General features: G+C 41.2%; 1 pseudogene; it reads left to right on the top strand.

The window, feature by feature from the left end:
- Window positions 1-2,397: 2,397 nt before the first annotated feature.
- LOC136503519 (uncharacterized) lies at window positions 2,398-6,472 on the top strand (annotated as a pseudogene).
- The last annotated feature ends 9,409 nt before the right edge of the window (window positions 6,473-15,881 follow it).

The following is a 15,881-nucleotide window of genomic DNA, read 5'->3' as shown; positions in this document are numbered from 1 at the left end:
TAATCACACATACCGCTTTCTAATGTTTCTCCTTTTAATGTTGTACAGTGTGCGAAGAAGTCATATCGGTAGGACGCAAGTTCCATTCAAGGTTGTCGAAATGGAGGGAAAATACCTAAACAGTTGGCGGGAAACAATGAATACGGGTTTTATGTAATGTGGGCAATGCTTTGCTACATCAGTGGGATATCGGAAGAAGCAGATAAGTTGGTGTGTATAATCCCTATTTTATTTATGTCTGTTAATAATTCAACAAAATGATTTACTGATTTCTCTTTGGATATCATCTTTTTTTGAACGACAGCGTAAGAAATATAACCACGAAAGACTGTTAGACATGGAGATCGTCGCACTACAATCGGAGCTGACAAAATTCATCTTAGCCGAGGTATTGGAAAAAGATAGAGTATTTTCCATTGCACAATCCGTAAAGTTCAAGGACCAGTATGACCCAGAGCGGCTCGCTAGATTATTGTAAGAAATCCGAGAAGCATGCTTCATCTTATCGAATAATTTCTTTTTTATTTTTAAGGATCGAGATCTTGATAATAATATTTGAACTGTAACCGTAACATTTATAATGTTTAATATTGATGGACCTGTCGTCTACATAGCGTATATAAAGCGAAACCCGATTCCATGAAAAAATATAAATTAAAATAAATTATAAAACAATAAAATACGAAAGGGCCATCACTGCCGATTAGCAATAAACTGGCAGTGATGGCCAAGATGGCACTGTCGGCTTGAGCCACAAACAGGCAGCGTTGGCTTAGCCATCACTGCCGGGTCTTGTCACAAACCGGCAGTGCTGGTTACGACAACACTGCCGGCTAAAAACACAAACCGACAGTGATGTTCGAGGTTACACTGCTGGATGGTCTCATGAACCGACAGTGTTGGTGGAACTGAAATATATTAGGTTGTGTAAAGGACCGACAGTGAAGTTGAAGAACACTGCCGGTTTGTAGGAACCGACAGTGATATCTAATCCTCATCACTGCCGGTATGGTTGTGTCGGTTCAAAATCCGGAAGTGATGGGATGTTTTGAACTGGCAGTATTGTCCTGCTCTGGGGTAGTGGGAGAGTTTTGGCATATTGACTCCCACTAAATCACCTCTCACCTCTGCTGCATTTAGTAAGGAGCGTTCTGGTAAGGTTTTCAATACACCCCCACTAAAGTTTAGCCAGCTAATCTTTAGCTGACTAAATTTTAGCTTTAGCAATTATCTAGCTAAATTTTAGTTAGATGGATCTATGGCCTAAACATACTTTACACTACTTACAGTTCCTTATGAAAATTGCCTAGGTTAATCGTCGATTTTCAGTGTATGCATATGGAATGGCCTGTGACAATATGTGTGCACCGACGGTTTGAAGCTACAGGACACCACCACCGCGTACCTGTACAGGGGACCTATTAGGAAATGTAGGCGGGTTCTTGGAAAATTGTTCTTTTTGTAGCAGTTTCCATCTTGGTTGAATAGTGCTGAACATAATTTATTCGCTGCTTCATTGTCTGATGGAGACAGTGATTAAACATGACAATGTGATCGAGGTCAGACAAGCAATGCAAGTAATTGTGATGACTGAAATGATGCAAATGAAAGGCACCCTTGTTGGTGGAGTAAATAATGATCTTCTTGTTTTATTAAGCATCGTACATGTTAGAGCAAGTATAACAAGGGTTGTAAGCGGGCTGAATGCTAAGGTGAAGGAGAGAGAAGAAAAGCGGACCGTAAGTTTACAGCCAATGAATGCACAAAAACCAAGAAATTTTGTGAGATGGACAAGTGGACAGCTAACTATTATACAATATGCTTATAGATTGGCTGTAAGTTTTCATACAGTCAGCAGCTGGCTCTATTATTAGTCTTGCTCTTATAAGCAGCTTTCTAAACCGTGAAAGTTAACTGGCCGAACCGTGTCGGTGAAACCGAGAATCATGCAATTAATTTCTTGCTAGACGATCTCCGTGACCGCGCTGCCTTTTCCCTCCCAGTGGCCTTGTTCCCCCTCCTGCTACAGTCTTCATGTGCTGCTAACACATCTAGAAATGTTCAGGTGGAATCTACTTCAACTGAGTCCTCAATGAGCTTATATGCCACCAAAGTTGGCTTATCTAGGTTCATTCATCAGAGTAACTCAAGTCAGCATAGGATGTCAGAACTAGAAGTGTATCTGGAAGACCCTTCACATCCTGAAATAGGAGATGGTACATTTGACATTATCACTTGGTGGAAACTAAACGGTCCAAAATATCCAATCATATCAAAATGGCTCGTGACATTCTTAGTGTTCTAGTGTCTACTGTGGCATCTGAATCGGATTTTAGCACTGCTGGACTAATGGTTGATAAAAACCGTTGTAGCTTACTCCCAACCATTGTCGAGGCCATGTGTACCCAAGATTGGTTAAGAGCAGACATACCAGGTATATATTTGTAGTCCTATGTTCTGCTGGAATCATGTTGTAACTTGTAATGTATTAACAAACATTCTAACTCTGTTTTCATTTGAAACAGTTGAGTCAAGGATGGGTACAGAGGACATATTTTGCACTAAAGCTTCTTCACTAAGTGTACATGAGCATGTTCAATCCAGTGATGCTTTTCGAGACATATTGTTTGAGGTAAGAGAACTATCATGTCATTTATAGCTATCTAATGTAAGCACTATGATGGTTCTTTTATTCCTGCAATGGCAAATGAATTCTGCTTTTGGTATGCAGATTGAGGACAAGTGCTTGTTCCTGTACAGGCCATTGTATTGGATTCTTGTGGTTTGGGAGCTCTGGTTAGTTCAGCTCCAGGAGAAGGAGCTTTAGTTATAGAGATCGTAGTGTTGTGGCATTCATCTATTTGTTGTCTCATTGCATTCACAGTTCAAGGATTGAGGACAAGTTGATACACTTGTTAAGTTAATGCAAAACCATATTACATTCAGAGGCTAAGTTGTAGAAATTGAACTTGTTCTCTCAGTTTTTTCAGTGTTTAAGTTGCTCATTGTGATGTAATAATAATTACCTATCAATGTTAAGAATGAGTGACCCTCTCAGAATGGATTAATGTAATTGCTGTAAATTTGGATTTTAAATAAGTGATGGTGTTGGACGGTTAAAATAAGACACGGGTGTGTTTTTATGGAACGTCAGCTCATCCATTTGATGCTACTATTTTCTTGTGAGATGTGATGCTACCTCTCAAAGATATTGATATTATTATAATCTGGACAATATAGAATGCCTGGCTTACTGTAGAGAGTGGATGGTTTGCTGTTACTTGCGTGCAGCGCAGCAACAGCGTATTGTCCCCTTGAGCATGTATTGCGAACAGCAACAGCTTTAAACATCTTATTATCCATTGGGTTATCTATTGTACACCATGCAAACAAAAAATATGAATATGGATAAAAAAATATATAGATTAGTTCCTTCAAAAACAGTAATTAATAACTTTATGATAACTTGATATAGATACTACAGAGTATCTATTGTATCTACTAGGTTAGAAAATAAACAAAGATAAAAACATACAATTTAATATAAGTAATTCTTATTAGTCGGATGTACTCTCTCCATTCGAAAACATAAAACGTTTTGAGTTTTCTAAATACATAACTTTTGCTATACACGTAGATGCACTCCCTAGATACATAATAAAAACAATATATCTAAAAAAGCCAAAATATCTTATAATTTGGAATGAAGGGATTATTAAACAGTACCTAATACTTATATCTTCTAAAAATCTAGTCCGTGCGAGAGCACGGGTTTATGGACTAGTAGATACTAACCTATAGTGTCTATCTAGTTGTTATAAACTTGCCCAACTCATCACCCTTATTGCGATTCGTATTGTCCTGTATAAACCAATTTGGTGGCATCCTTGCCATGGCACACATAACAATCTTGCTTGCAACACTTCTATTAACAGGGTCTTTGATTTCTTTTTAAAGGAAAAGGCAAGTGACATTGGCAATTCTTTGAAGGGCTTGCTGGTTGCTGTAGGAGCCGCGGTCGTGAGACCATTCAAAAAAGAACCATCGATTGCTGTAGGTGCCGCGGTTACGAAATCATTCAAAAAAGAACCATCGACTGCACGCGTCGTGCTAGCATATGTTTTAGTGGTTGTCCAAGTGTTCGTGCTTGCCATTGTCTTATGTCCTCTGACGGTTCTGTATATGCTTGGGATCTATGTCTCTGTTGGAATTTCTTTATGGCATCTGATACAAGAGGACTACGGTAACCCCGATGGAGGCACCAACCTAAAGCCAGCGCTCAATGTCTTATACTCCTTAGCCGTGGCTCAAGGTGTGGTTTATGGCTACAGGGCCATCTATGATTCAGTGGCAAGAACCGGACTGGTGGAAGATGTGGCCAAACATCATTCACTGGAACTGTGGCAGGATGTATGAAGGATCCGTCGTTTGCGAGAGGTAGGAACTTCGTCACATATGCTGTGGACTTACTGATGGAATATAAGTCAAAGTACGGCTACATTTCTGGGGTTCGGATTCTTGGGGCAATCCTCGAGATGGGATTCTGGCGACAGTTGGATCTGATAAAAGAACTACTGACTGAATCAGCATCCTTTAGCCATGTGGTGCAACGACTGCTAGAGACATTTGGTCCGAGAAGCCAATATAGCACAGAGATCAAGCTACGAGCTGCTATGATAGTGGAAAATGTTGCTGGCAGGATCCGTTTGGACCAGTTCCCTGAGGCATGATGATTGAGTGCATATCATCCCTGCTTGACACATTTGACCAGCTACCCAAAAAACATGAGCGGGGCTGGCTGCTAGACATGGAGGAGAGTAGTGAGAGTGGTAACCTGCTCCAAGTGTGCAGAGATCTGGCGGTGAAAGGCCTGCGTATCCTCCAGAAGCTCGCTGCCAACGAGAACAACTACAGAGTCATAAGCAACACGCAAGGTCAGCTATCCAAGATGATGGCGCCCCTAATCTCGGGGACAGTCATGATGAATGGTCCATCATAGCAGTTCAATCACTAGAATTCATGAATCTGTTCATGGCTACTCTAGGAGGAGGGACCGAAACAACAAAGCTGACAAGTGAGGTCTCACGCAGCAGCCAAGCGACGTTCTTCAGAACCCTGGGGTGCCACAAATGTCACATGTTGCTGAAAAGACAAGCCGCACATGTCCACTTACACCTGTCTCCGGATACACCGCCATCCATTGTGCCCGGCGCAAGTGGAAGCAGCAGCATAATATTCATCTGGATACTGCTGGACATTTTTCTTCTGCCATATAATCACTTTGACATGATGTGCGGTGACATCACAAGATTAGCAGGTGAAAAGATGCAGGCCATGATACGTTCGAAAACGGAGGCAACAAGTGACACGAGTACGCTACCATCACTTGTTGGTGATGTCATTGACAGGCTCGCCAGGATATCTTCGATAATTGACACGGGCATGCTACCATCAGTTGGTCATGTTATTGGCAGCCTCGCAAGAACAGTTGCAGGTGCCCAAAACAATGCATACAGAACACATGCAGCAATGATCATGGAGCATCTCTGTGCAAATTACAACACCGAAGATGGAAATCTCTGGTTGCTGAAGAAACTCATGGGCAATGTCATGGAAGAGGTAATTAACCTGTGCACAAACATTTTTTTTAAAAAAAAACTTTATTTATTCCTATATTACTGGCATCGTATTTGTATCTGAAATAAAAGTTGTAACACTCTGAAGAAAGCCAACATCACTCTGAAGTCCGAACTACCATTATTGGTGCCTCAGGCCAGTGCTCAAAGAAATTGTCCACTGGCTCACGACTGAAGAAATACAAGTTGTAACAGAAGCAAACAACGGCGGCAAGGTTCTCCTGGCCCCAGAGGGCCCGGACTTAGAACAAGGTGGTTCTTCACATGATAATAATAATAATGGACAGGAAAGCAGCTCTACCCCTCATCAGCAAAAGGGTAACCAACACCAGGGAATTCAACTGCAGGAGGCCTTGATAGAATTGTGCGGGGCGGTAAGTAAATGGATTGATGAAGACGATGAAGATTTGACTTGTCAGTTCAACAAGATCGCAGCCAAGATATGTTTGAGACAGGGGATGCCTCACAAGACTTTCCGAGAATTTCTGGGCAAAGCACAAGAGAAACTTCGAGAGAAGAAGAGGGCTTGAAGATTGGCGGTTGTAGGTACCAGCTGATTCCTCAAGTGAAACAGAAACCTGAGTAAGAGGACTAGTTGACTGCGCTCCAAAACCTGAAGCCTCCAACTCCAACATCCGCATGCACTTTGCTCCGTCAGGATTCTCGGTAGAAATGTCATAAGATTGAAATAAGCAAACACAAATTATATTTGTTTATCTTGTGTGTACTTTGTTAAGTTTCATTTGCCTGGAGACCATGCATGTAATTATGCTAATTATTATATATCCTCTGTTTTCATGTGTCTATTTTTTAATAAAGTTAAAATGGGATACACGATTGGCCCCTCAGTGCTGGTGCACGAATATTTATATTTACGATGTTTGTGTTTCTTTTCTTCTATTTTCTTATAGTTATCGGTCGCCTAAAATCGAAATCGACATCAGGCACCTGGATTATAGTTATAGGAGGTGTGCACAAATAAACCAAGGGCAGTAGGGCACACGCTCATTGCGGTGGGCGCCGGTGCCCACGCCCCACCGGATAGAGCTCGAAAAGGGTAGGCAATGCTCAGAGTTTACGAGGATCGACTCGTTGCAATTGATGCTGGGTTAGAAACGAAATGTGAAAGTACCAGATTTATTTTGGCACATAAAAAAGTACCGGGAGATAGATGATGATCTAAATTCAAGGCACCGTGTGGACAGGTGCAGTATTGCCACGTGCATGGCTGCTGTACGTACGTCCTCTCGTCTTCAATACTGCTTTATGGCATGTCCTATTTTCGGAGTCTGATTTGGATGCGAAGTAGGAGAATCTTTGAGTATCAGATAAATACTATGATTTTACAAAATAGTTTGGTTTTCAAGAGGTGCTGGTTGTTTGGATACAATAAATCTTATCGTTAGAGGCAGAAACCCTGGTTTATAATTTAATTAGTTATTAGGAGGCAGAAACGTTAGATATTCATGTTTAATATCTATGAGCAATAAAAAATATGTAACACCTATAGTGTTACGAGCTTGCTTAGCACCTAGGTTAATGCCGAAGAGAAATTAGCAAAACGAGTTTTCAGGTTTAAAAATTTAAAGCACACATGGAATTATAAACGAATCTTGTGTGACTCGCTTTCGTGAATAAAATAAACAAATAAGTGTCGCTAGTCAACTTGTCTCGGTGCTTAACAACTTTTAAATAATCTTGTGGACAAAAGTTGTTTAGGGCTTGTTTTGGAAAAGTATGAAGAAAGTGCTTAAAATGCCTGATAGCAAATAAATAGCGAATGACTTGTTTATTTGATTAAGCATGAAAAACAATTTTTATAGAGCAAAAATAATATAGAACATGTGTTGAGGTTTAAATAAAAATTGAAGTACAAGTTTAGTAGATGAAAATACAACTGTTGTTTTGGTGAATAAAAGTTGTTCAATAGTATAACTGATAATTCAGAAATCGAATCCTTCATTTAAATTAGCCCTTTTCGTTGAATCGGCGAAAATTGAGGTTGTGTTGAAGTACACTTTTTGGCGATTTATAAAATGCAAAATAGTTAAATAACGCCCTGATGTTTTTGTTCTATTGTTTGGTATAAAGTGTGTGCTATGCCGTGAAATGGTTGTGGGTGAAGTTTGGTAAAGTTTTGACCATTTAAAAATTCAACCAAAAATGCTTAGGAACATTAGTTCTAACTGAAACCTAATTCTTTTAAGTATGAAACGATAGTAGACAATGCCATTTTGGCGTTTGATTTCCCAACAAAAATGGTTAAGCGCTACATCTATGTTTTCGCACGATCGGTTGCTTTTAGGTGTATACTAGGACGTGATGCTGGTCATGGTTACGTTAGAGTTACGATGCTCACGCAAAAGTTGACCGAACTTCGCTAGAACGCATTGAACCGTGTCGTTGGCGCTCTGTTCGTGAACCGGCACCTGTAGCGAGCAATCTCAGCCGCTCACTTCAACTACCTCGCCCCGCTAGCTCTCGGTCGTTCATCCCACCTACTCACCAAGCTGCTGCTACCCACGTCCTTGCCATGTTGTCTGTCTGCCACTGCTGCACTGAATGAGTGCAGTAGGCGCCATGTGCGCATGCTCCCTCATGTCCTTTCTCGGAGAGCGACTTAATGAAAGCTAGCCGAGCCCTCGCACTGCTTCCCCTCCCTTTTCTTTTTCTGCTGTCGAGGGGCTTGCTCTCTCACGGTCTCTCTCTGCTTGCCTCCTACGTCGGGCCGCCGTCGCCGCGCCTTCTGCCCGCTCATCGCCCCCCTCCTCGTGCCTCCTCCGCCGACGCCGCGTTGCGCGGGGTAGGTCGTCGTGCGCCACCTCTGGCGCAGCGAGGCGCAACCATGCCGCTGCCCCTCCACCACCTCCCCGTCCTTCCCTGGCCTACACCGCCTCCCGTAGGTCTTGCCGCCGCCGCCGCGTGGGTATCTCCTGCCGTCCCCGTGGTCGGGCCGCTGGGCGCCATCTTCGCCGTGGTCGTTGGACGTGGGCCCGAGCTCGGCCACTGCCGCTATGCGTGTGGTGCGTGCTCCACCGGCCCCGCCCGACTATGCTATTTCCATCCTCGGGTGCGGCCGGAGCCGCTGATGCCCCCACACGCCGCCCCACGATAGCACCGCCGCCGACGAGCCGCCCCATCGGCTGGCGGAGTGCCTTCCCTGCTCGCCGCTCTGGTTTTGAGGTAGAAGAAGGACTCCAACGCAAATAGAAACTCTAACTGTGTTCACTTTGCAAAAATGCTAGACTCATAGATTTACAAATAAGGGCTTGGTTAATTTCAGGGAAAGTCAGGGTTGTAAATATAAGTGTTGTCATGCCTGCGCCGCACGTGGGCCGGCTTGCTGGGCCGCCGGTCACACGCCCCATTTGGGCCGGCCTTGTGCCGCGTGCGCTGGGCCGCCCGCGCCCGTTACTGCAGCCTCTGGGCCACCCGCGCCCGTTACCGCCGCCGCTGGGCCGCACCTGGCCAGCAGGCCGCGCACGTCTGCGGGCCGAGCCAAGCCGCTTAGGCCCTTTCCTTTCGTGTTGATTTTCGTTTTGTTAATTCAGTGCTCTTCAGAAATTGAAAATAAATCATAGGAATATAACAAAAATGCCAAACCAATTTTGTTAAGTTTCTAAAATCAGGATCTATCTGATAGGGTATTTCGTTTGCATAGGTTCTGTATATTTTTAGGGTTGCTCTAATTATTTCAACATGCTTAATATTGTTAAGACATAAACTTATAGGAATTTCTGTGATAAATCGGTGATAATGTTAGCTCTAAAAATTTCGCAGTAGGTTAGAAGTGTTATCAGGTGTTCTCTGTAATTTTTGTAGCTGCATAGTAACTAAATTGCTAAGATAGCAAATGAGCCCTTGTTTGAATATATAGTAAATCAAATAAATGGGATAAATAAACAACTTGGGTTTGTATAACTAAAACACTTGTTGAGAAATGACATCTTTCTCGACAATGTTGATACATAGATTAGTACATTAGTCATTAGAGCTAACTTGTTAGTTCGTGGAATGTACTCTATCTTAAGAGTTGTTGTTGCCTTGTTAATTAACTATTGCATCATCTCTGCATCACATTGCATATCATAATAGGAACAACAATGGATCGTGGAGATGACCGAAGTAGCAGAAAAGATGGTGCCTTGATGATTGTGTCACCAAGATGGAATACTAACTTTTGGTTGTATTTTACCCAGGCAAGCCCGGTGCATAACCCCTACTTTTCTGCACTTTATATTATGTTTGTGCATTAAGTTTTAAGGAGTTGAATGAAACCCACTTGCATATAAATATCTTTATCCTATGAGTCTTACTAGTATGACATGATCATATAGATTGCTATGCTATAGGACTCCGGTAGAAGACGAGTGATTTCCTGTCACTCACGAGAGATAGGAAAGATATTAATATTGTTATTATCACCTGGAATATATATATAAATGATAATTGGAGACCAGATGGAATGGTACTTTGGATCTGGACTTGGTTTGGCATTCGAGCGAGGCTCAGATTGCATTTGTTTTGCCTGTGTCGGTTAAGAACTGGCCGTTGCATTAGGTTCTAGGCAAGTCACAGACTTATTATCCCAAACACATACTTGTGTATGGGCATAGGAAAGGCTTGTTGCTCTCTTGTCGTGGGTTCTGGCTCTTTCTGGACTGACTGATTGGAGATGGGGATGGTGGAGGTCTAAACACCGCACTGAGTCCGGAACTCAGAAGCGGGGGTTTGGAGTCCAAGTATGGACAGGGACCTGGACCCCCGTGACAGGAGAGTGGTGGGTTGGTCCTGCTTGTACCTAGGGTACAAGTGGGGTGTGTGTTTTGGGGTACCCAGCTAGGCACATTGATTCGCGAATCGTCGGCATTCCGGCAATGTTTTTCTAAACGGTAAACGGTCTTTACACGGTCGTCCTTCGTTTAGCGTTTAGGCTGTTTGCACGGTGTTTAAACGAAGTTAAACGGTCTAAATGGTTTTGTACTTTAAAAAAATACATATAATTATATATGTGCATATAAAACATCAAGTATTCTAGCATTTATACATATTTATCCGAGTAAAAATCAATTATTTTGGTATGTATATATATTTATGCATGTGAAAAAGAACTAAATATAGATATTTATGCATATAACATATCAAGTGTACATATTTATAAATATAATAAACTTAAGTATATAAATTTATCCATACAAAACTGAACTAGATTTACCTCGTGTTCGCCTAAACAGTCGTTTAGCCCGTTTAATACAATTTATCTCCGTTCCGTTTAGGTCGTTTAGACCGTTTTTCCTGTTTTTTACCGTTTAAACGGTCAACCGTTTAATTTCCGTTTACCCTCTAAACAAAACAGTTTACCACCGTTTACCGTTTAGTGGCCGTTTAATCGGCCGTTTAGGCCGTTTAGGCGAACACTGTGTTCTGGTACAGCTTGTCTACAGTCTAGCCTCATAGTAAGAACTGAAAGATGGTAAAATGATTCTGATTGCTTACCACCTGCTTGAATGGTTAGTTAATGAACTAATATTGACTGCTAATAAAATTTAAATATAAGGATGCACGTTTAGTAATGCTACTGTAGATGTAATAAACCCACAAGCTAGATAGCCTTGCATATCCTTGGAGTCTTTTTCTTTCCTTCTGTCGGGTAAGTCTTGCTGAGTACAATTGAGTACTCAGGGTTTTATTTCTCCCTGTTGCAGGTGACAGGCAAATGCTAGAGCTGACTCTTGTGTGTGGATCCCTTTTGGTGGGCTCAGAGAGAATTCCTCTACGCTGCGATCATAGCTTTATTTATAACTCTCACTAAATATTTTTATAAATAGAAGTTTTATAATCTATTGTCATAGTTTATATATTAATGCTTCACCATGTCATGAATAGATGTTCATTTCCACTGTAACTCTGTTCACATGTTTATATTCCACTGTTAAATTAAATTGTTCATAACTCTGATGTGGTATTAAAAGTGATGTATGAAATGGCTATAATGTTGTAAGCTTTATTCTCTCTCTCATTTGTGATCATGATGAAAAAATGTGGATTTTCGGGTTCCCCATGGGGTGTGCCTGTAACACCCTAAAATTTACACTTTCGAAAATAGGATTTAAAATGATTTATTTGTAAATTTTTGTGCACATGAGATATAGGAAAAATAAAAATTTTCATTAATTTCAAATTTATCATTAGGAAGCAACATGTTTGTGCATACACGCCGGTGCATTTGATTTATTTGGTTGACTGGTTATGAATCAAGATTCAAAATGGTTTAAATTGCTTTTGGAAATAAATTAAAAATTATTTTGAAGTAAAAGAAAAAGAAAATTTGAGAATAAAATAATTTAAAAAGGTGTAAAATTTATTTTCGGAAAACTTACCAAAATTGTTCATTTTGTTTGAATTGAAAAGTGTATTTGAAACCCCATTTGAATTTGACTTTGGTCATGTTTGAATTTCGTTTGGAAAACGAAATAGGAAAACCAAATAAAAAGGAAAATTTTTCTTTTTCTCGCCATTCGGCCCAGCAGCCGGCCTAGTTCTCCCTACTTTTTTTTCTCTCCTACGCGAGCCCTAGCTCAGCCACTTCTTTCCCCGGCCTGCTTCTGTTCACTGATGTTTCGGCCCACGCCAGCGCGCAGGCCCAGCTCTTCCTTCCCGCAGCCTAGCGTCACTCACCCCCTCTCCGCTCGTGGGCTGGCCCAGCCGAGGCTCGTAGCCGCTCGGCCACACACCTGCCTCCCTCTGGCGTTGCGTCACTGTGCCGTGGCCCCACGCTGTCCACTCGCTGACCGATAGGGCCCGCATGGCAGGCGCTTCTTTTTCCCCACGGCGTCATCGAGTCGGACTCCTTCGTTGGTGTCCATGTCCGTCTCCATTATGTTTTCCCCTCGGTAGCTTGCGCCCTAAGGCTGCCTGGCTCATAAATAGCCGACCGAGCCACATCGCCTCCCTACTCCGCCCTCCAGTGCCGCGTCCACCTTCGCAGAGCCGCCGCTTGTGCCCTCAACCGCCCAACCGCGCCCAAGGCCGCCACCGTGCCGTTGTAGTTTTCCCCAAACTATCCATCGAGCTCGCCTAGAGCTTCTCTCTCTCCCCGTTTTCCTCTCATGCCCTATGGTGACCAGGAGCGTCAAAGCTGACATCGTCGGCAAGGTCCGGCAATGGCGCCGCCGTCCAGGTACTATTCTAGCCGTCCATGCTCTCTCTCTCTCTCCCCTCCGATCGAATCCCGACCGCCAGCATCTGATCCAACGGCCAATATTCCTCCATACCCCTTCGGTTGGCATACTTGCTAAAGAGACCCTCTCTTTGCTACTAATCTAACCTGCAGTCCAAAACATTTTCCCCAATTCCGTTTTCTTCTTTTGTAAGCGTACGTTGTTTCAATTAGATTGAAAATACATTTTTAGCTATTTACAGTTTTGCCACTGATTTTGTTTTAGCCGTAACTTCTCAGTTTTAACTCCGTTTTGACCCGTTCAAATTGCGTTAGGTTCATAATCTACATGTTCATCCAACTATTAAGTAGGTTTTCAACTTTTAAAATTTGAGGTTAGATTTAATCTATTATTTTAAGGAAATCTTGTTGAAATCATATCTTCTGCGTTTTAACTACGTTTTGACACATTCAAGTTTTGTTAGATTCATAGCGACGAGATCTACGCATTAGTAATGGTGGTTACCATGTCACTATTTCTGGAATTTCATGGTTTAAACTCTAAATTGAATAATAATTATGCAATTGGATTTTATAAATAAAATATGATTTGTTTTACTTTAGTATTATAATTCAAACTTAAATTTGACTTAAATTATATTATCTATACAATATCTGATATATGTATTTATATAATTAAAACACATGAAGCTAATAGTTTTATGAGTAGATTTCTCGATAGTTGTATGTTTTTAACCGTAACTTCGATTAGCATGCTTTTCACGTCTGTTTGTTCGTAGCGAGATGTAGATTTGTTTTACAAACTTTTCATCTTGATTTTATGTTTGCTGTATTGTTCTAATTTAGATCTATTGTTTGCTTCGTGTATGATTGTATGGATGCTTGTATGGTGCTTTATGATTTTGTCCAGTCGGTGAGATATACGTGGTGATCTAGAAGAAGAAGAACGTTGAAGATTAAAGCTTACCGAAGGATCAATGTTTTAAGGCAAGTATAACATGGGACCATCCTTGTTACCTATTCACCTTTAATCGTTTAATTCATATTGCATGTGTCTACCTTGACTACCACTAAGGATATCCTAGTCTTTTGTACTTGTACCTTTACTCCTATGGGGTATTGCATTGGATAGTATGATGCTAGTGCTCAACTACAACCATGATCTTGTAACTTGACTAATGGATTATACAATAAACATTAAAAGATGATTTTTAGCAACATGGAACAAGGGGGCTAGAGCATTGGGCTGTTTATGGTGCTCTAGATTCCTCTCCCTAAGGACTTATCTGTAAGTGATTATCCAGGACTTATAGTACAACTGTGAGGGCTATATGGCTATGGCTTGAGCTCAGTATGAGGACCTTTTCTAGCTTGTTAGTGGTTACATTTATGGCATAAGAGGGGTGTGTTCTGGGTTGGATATAGTGCGGCCTCTGTCCATCAGTGTATAGGGTGCGCGTCATTGTGCCTGTCAGAAGGGCAGCTCTACATTCGTAGGCCACAGAAACCTAGCGGCCCTAACTTGTTAGACGAACCTTTGAAAGGCTTCATAGTGAACCCTGCCAACCTTCCTTAGTAGTGGGTCAAGAGGCTGATCACCTCGGACAAAAGGGTAAATCCTGACTTATAGTGAAAGTGTACAACCTCTGTAGAGTGTAAAACTGGTATATCAGCCGTGCTCACGGTCACGAGCGGCCTTAGAACATTTACGGAATAGATGATGAACAGAGATGTTACTGATGATGAAGATGCTCACTAATGATTGTTGTTTATGCTATTCATTATTCATGTTTACCTGATCATGTGTTTATGGGCTTTGTGATAAACTTGTTGCTACTCAATTGCTAAAATTATGACAATTAAAAGCTAATCGCAGTTGAACCAGTGTCAGCTTTTTGAGCCTCATGAACCCCATGTTATATTTGTTGAGTAGGACATGTACTTATGCTTGCTTTACTTTTCAATTATTTGGATAAAAATCCCGGATGGGTACCAGATTGTTAGAGTTTGGAGGAATTAGGCTTGTGATCAACCAGTCAGTTGTTCCTATGGATTTGGAGTACTCGCCAGAAGATCAGAGTTGACTTTCCGCTGTCTATACTCTGAGGTTATAATCTTTATACTAATACGTTATGTATTTAAGCATTGTCTTTTGATATTACCCTTATTTGTAGCTATATGTGAGATATGACTTCCTGGACTCACATATGGTGTGTATCTGGTTTTGTTCTTAAAACCGGGTGCTACAAAATGGTATTAGAGCAATGCTGACTGTAGGACGCAAGCCTAGTAGAAACTGGTCGTTCTTAAGGTTTTGAAATTGCTATAAAATCCTTGTTCTATAAATTTTGATATTTTCTTCTCTACTATATATCTGTCCTTGATATTTATCCCCTCCTTGATGCTTATTTTGAAGTCTTTGTTCTCATCTTTACCCCTTGATTTGATATGCTTTTAGAACTGTTCCTCATCACCTTCTTGCGTAATCTAAAGATGAGTCTTAGGATTGTTACCCCTAGTACAATGAGGACGATAGTATTGCAAGTTGAGTCAATGATTGAATTATGAACCTTTAATGCTTGTTGAATTGTCATTATGCTTATGATTGTTTTGAATCTTTGTAATGATTGCAATGATCTTGTTGGGTGTTCCCACAATTTCATTTAGTTTATAGGCCTAAGGTATAAGGACTAGTGCAATAAATATTTGGGTTATGGTTTTCTTCTGTTCCCCCTATCCTGTCTTTTTGGAGCAGTCTGTACTCTTCGTCTTATATTTCGGATTTCATACAATCAAAAATCATGAGAAAATTCTGGAAAATAGTAGACTTCAATATCTTTCTCTAAGTGCAAGAATCACCTTGATAGCTATTTTGGTTATGGAGATACGAAAATCACAAGGCGATGCATCTGTGCTATTTGGAATCTAGAGTAGTTTCTATTGTGCACTATTTTTGATCACCTAAACTGCAGAATCTGGAAACATGTTCTATAAGGAAGTTGTGAAGAATTTTATAAGCTTTCCAACAGTATATGCTACAACTTCATTGGATTAACATAATGAGA

The sequence above is a fragment of the Miscanthus floridulus genome, chromosome 14 (genome assembly GCF_019320115.1).
Source record: "Miscanthus floridulus cultivar M001 chromosome 14, ASM1932011v1, whole genome shotgun sequence".
Classification (NCBI taxonomy): Eukaryota; Viridiplantae; Streptophyta; class Magnoliopsida; order Poales; family Poaceae; genus Miscanthus; species Miscanthus floridulus.
Note: the sequence above shows the minus strand (reverse complement) of the source record. Positions and strands in the feature narration are given on the sequence as shown.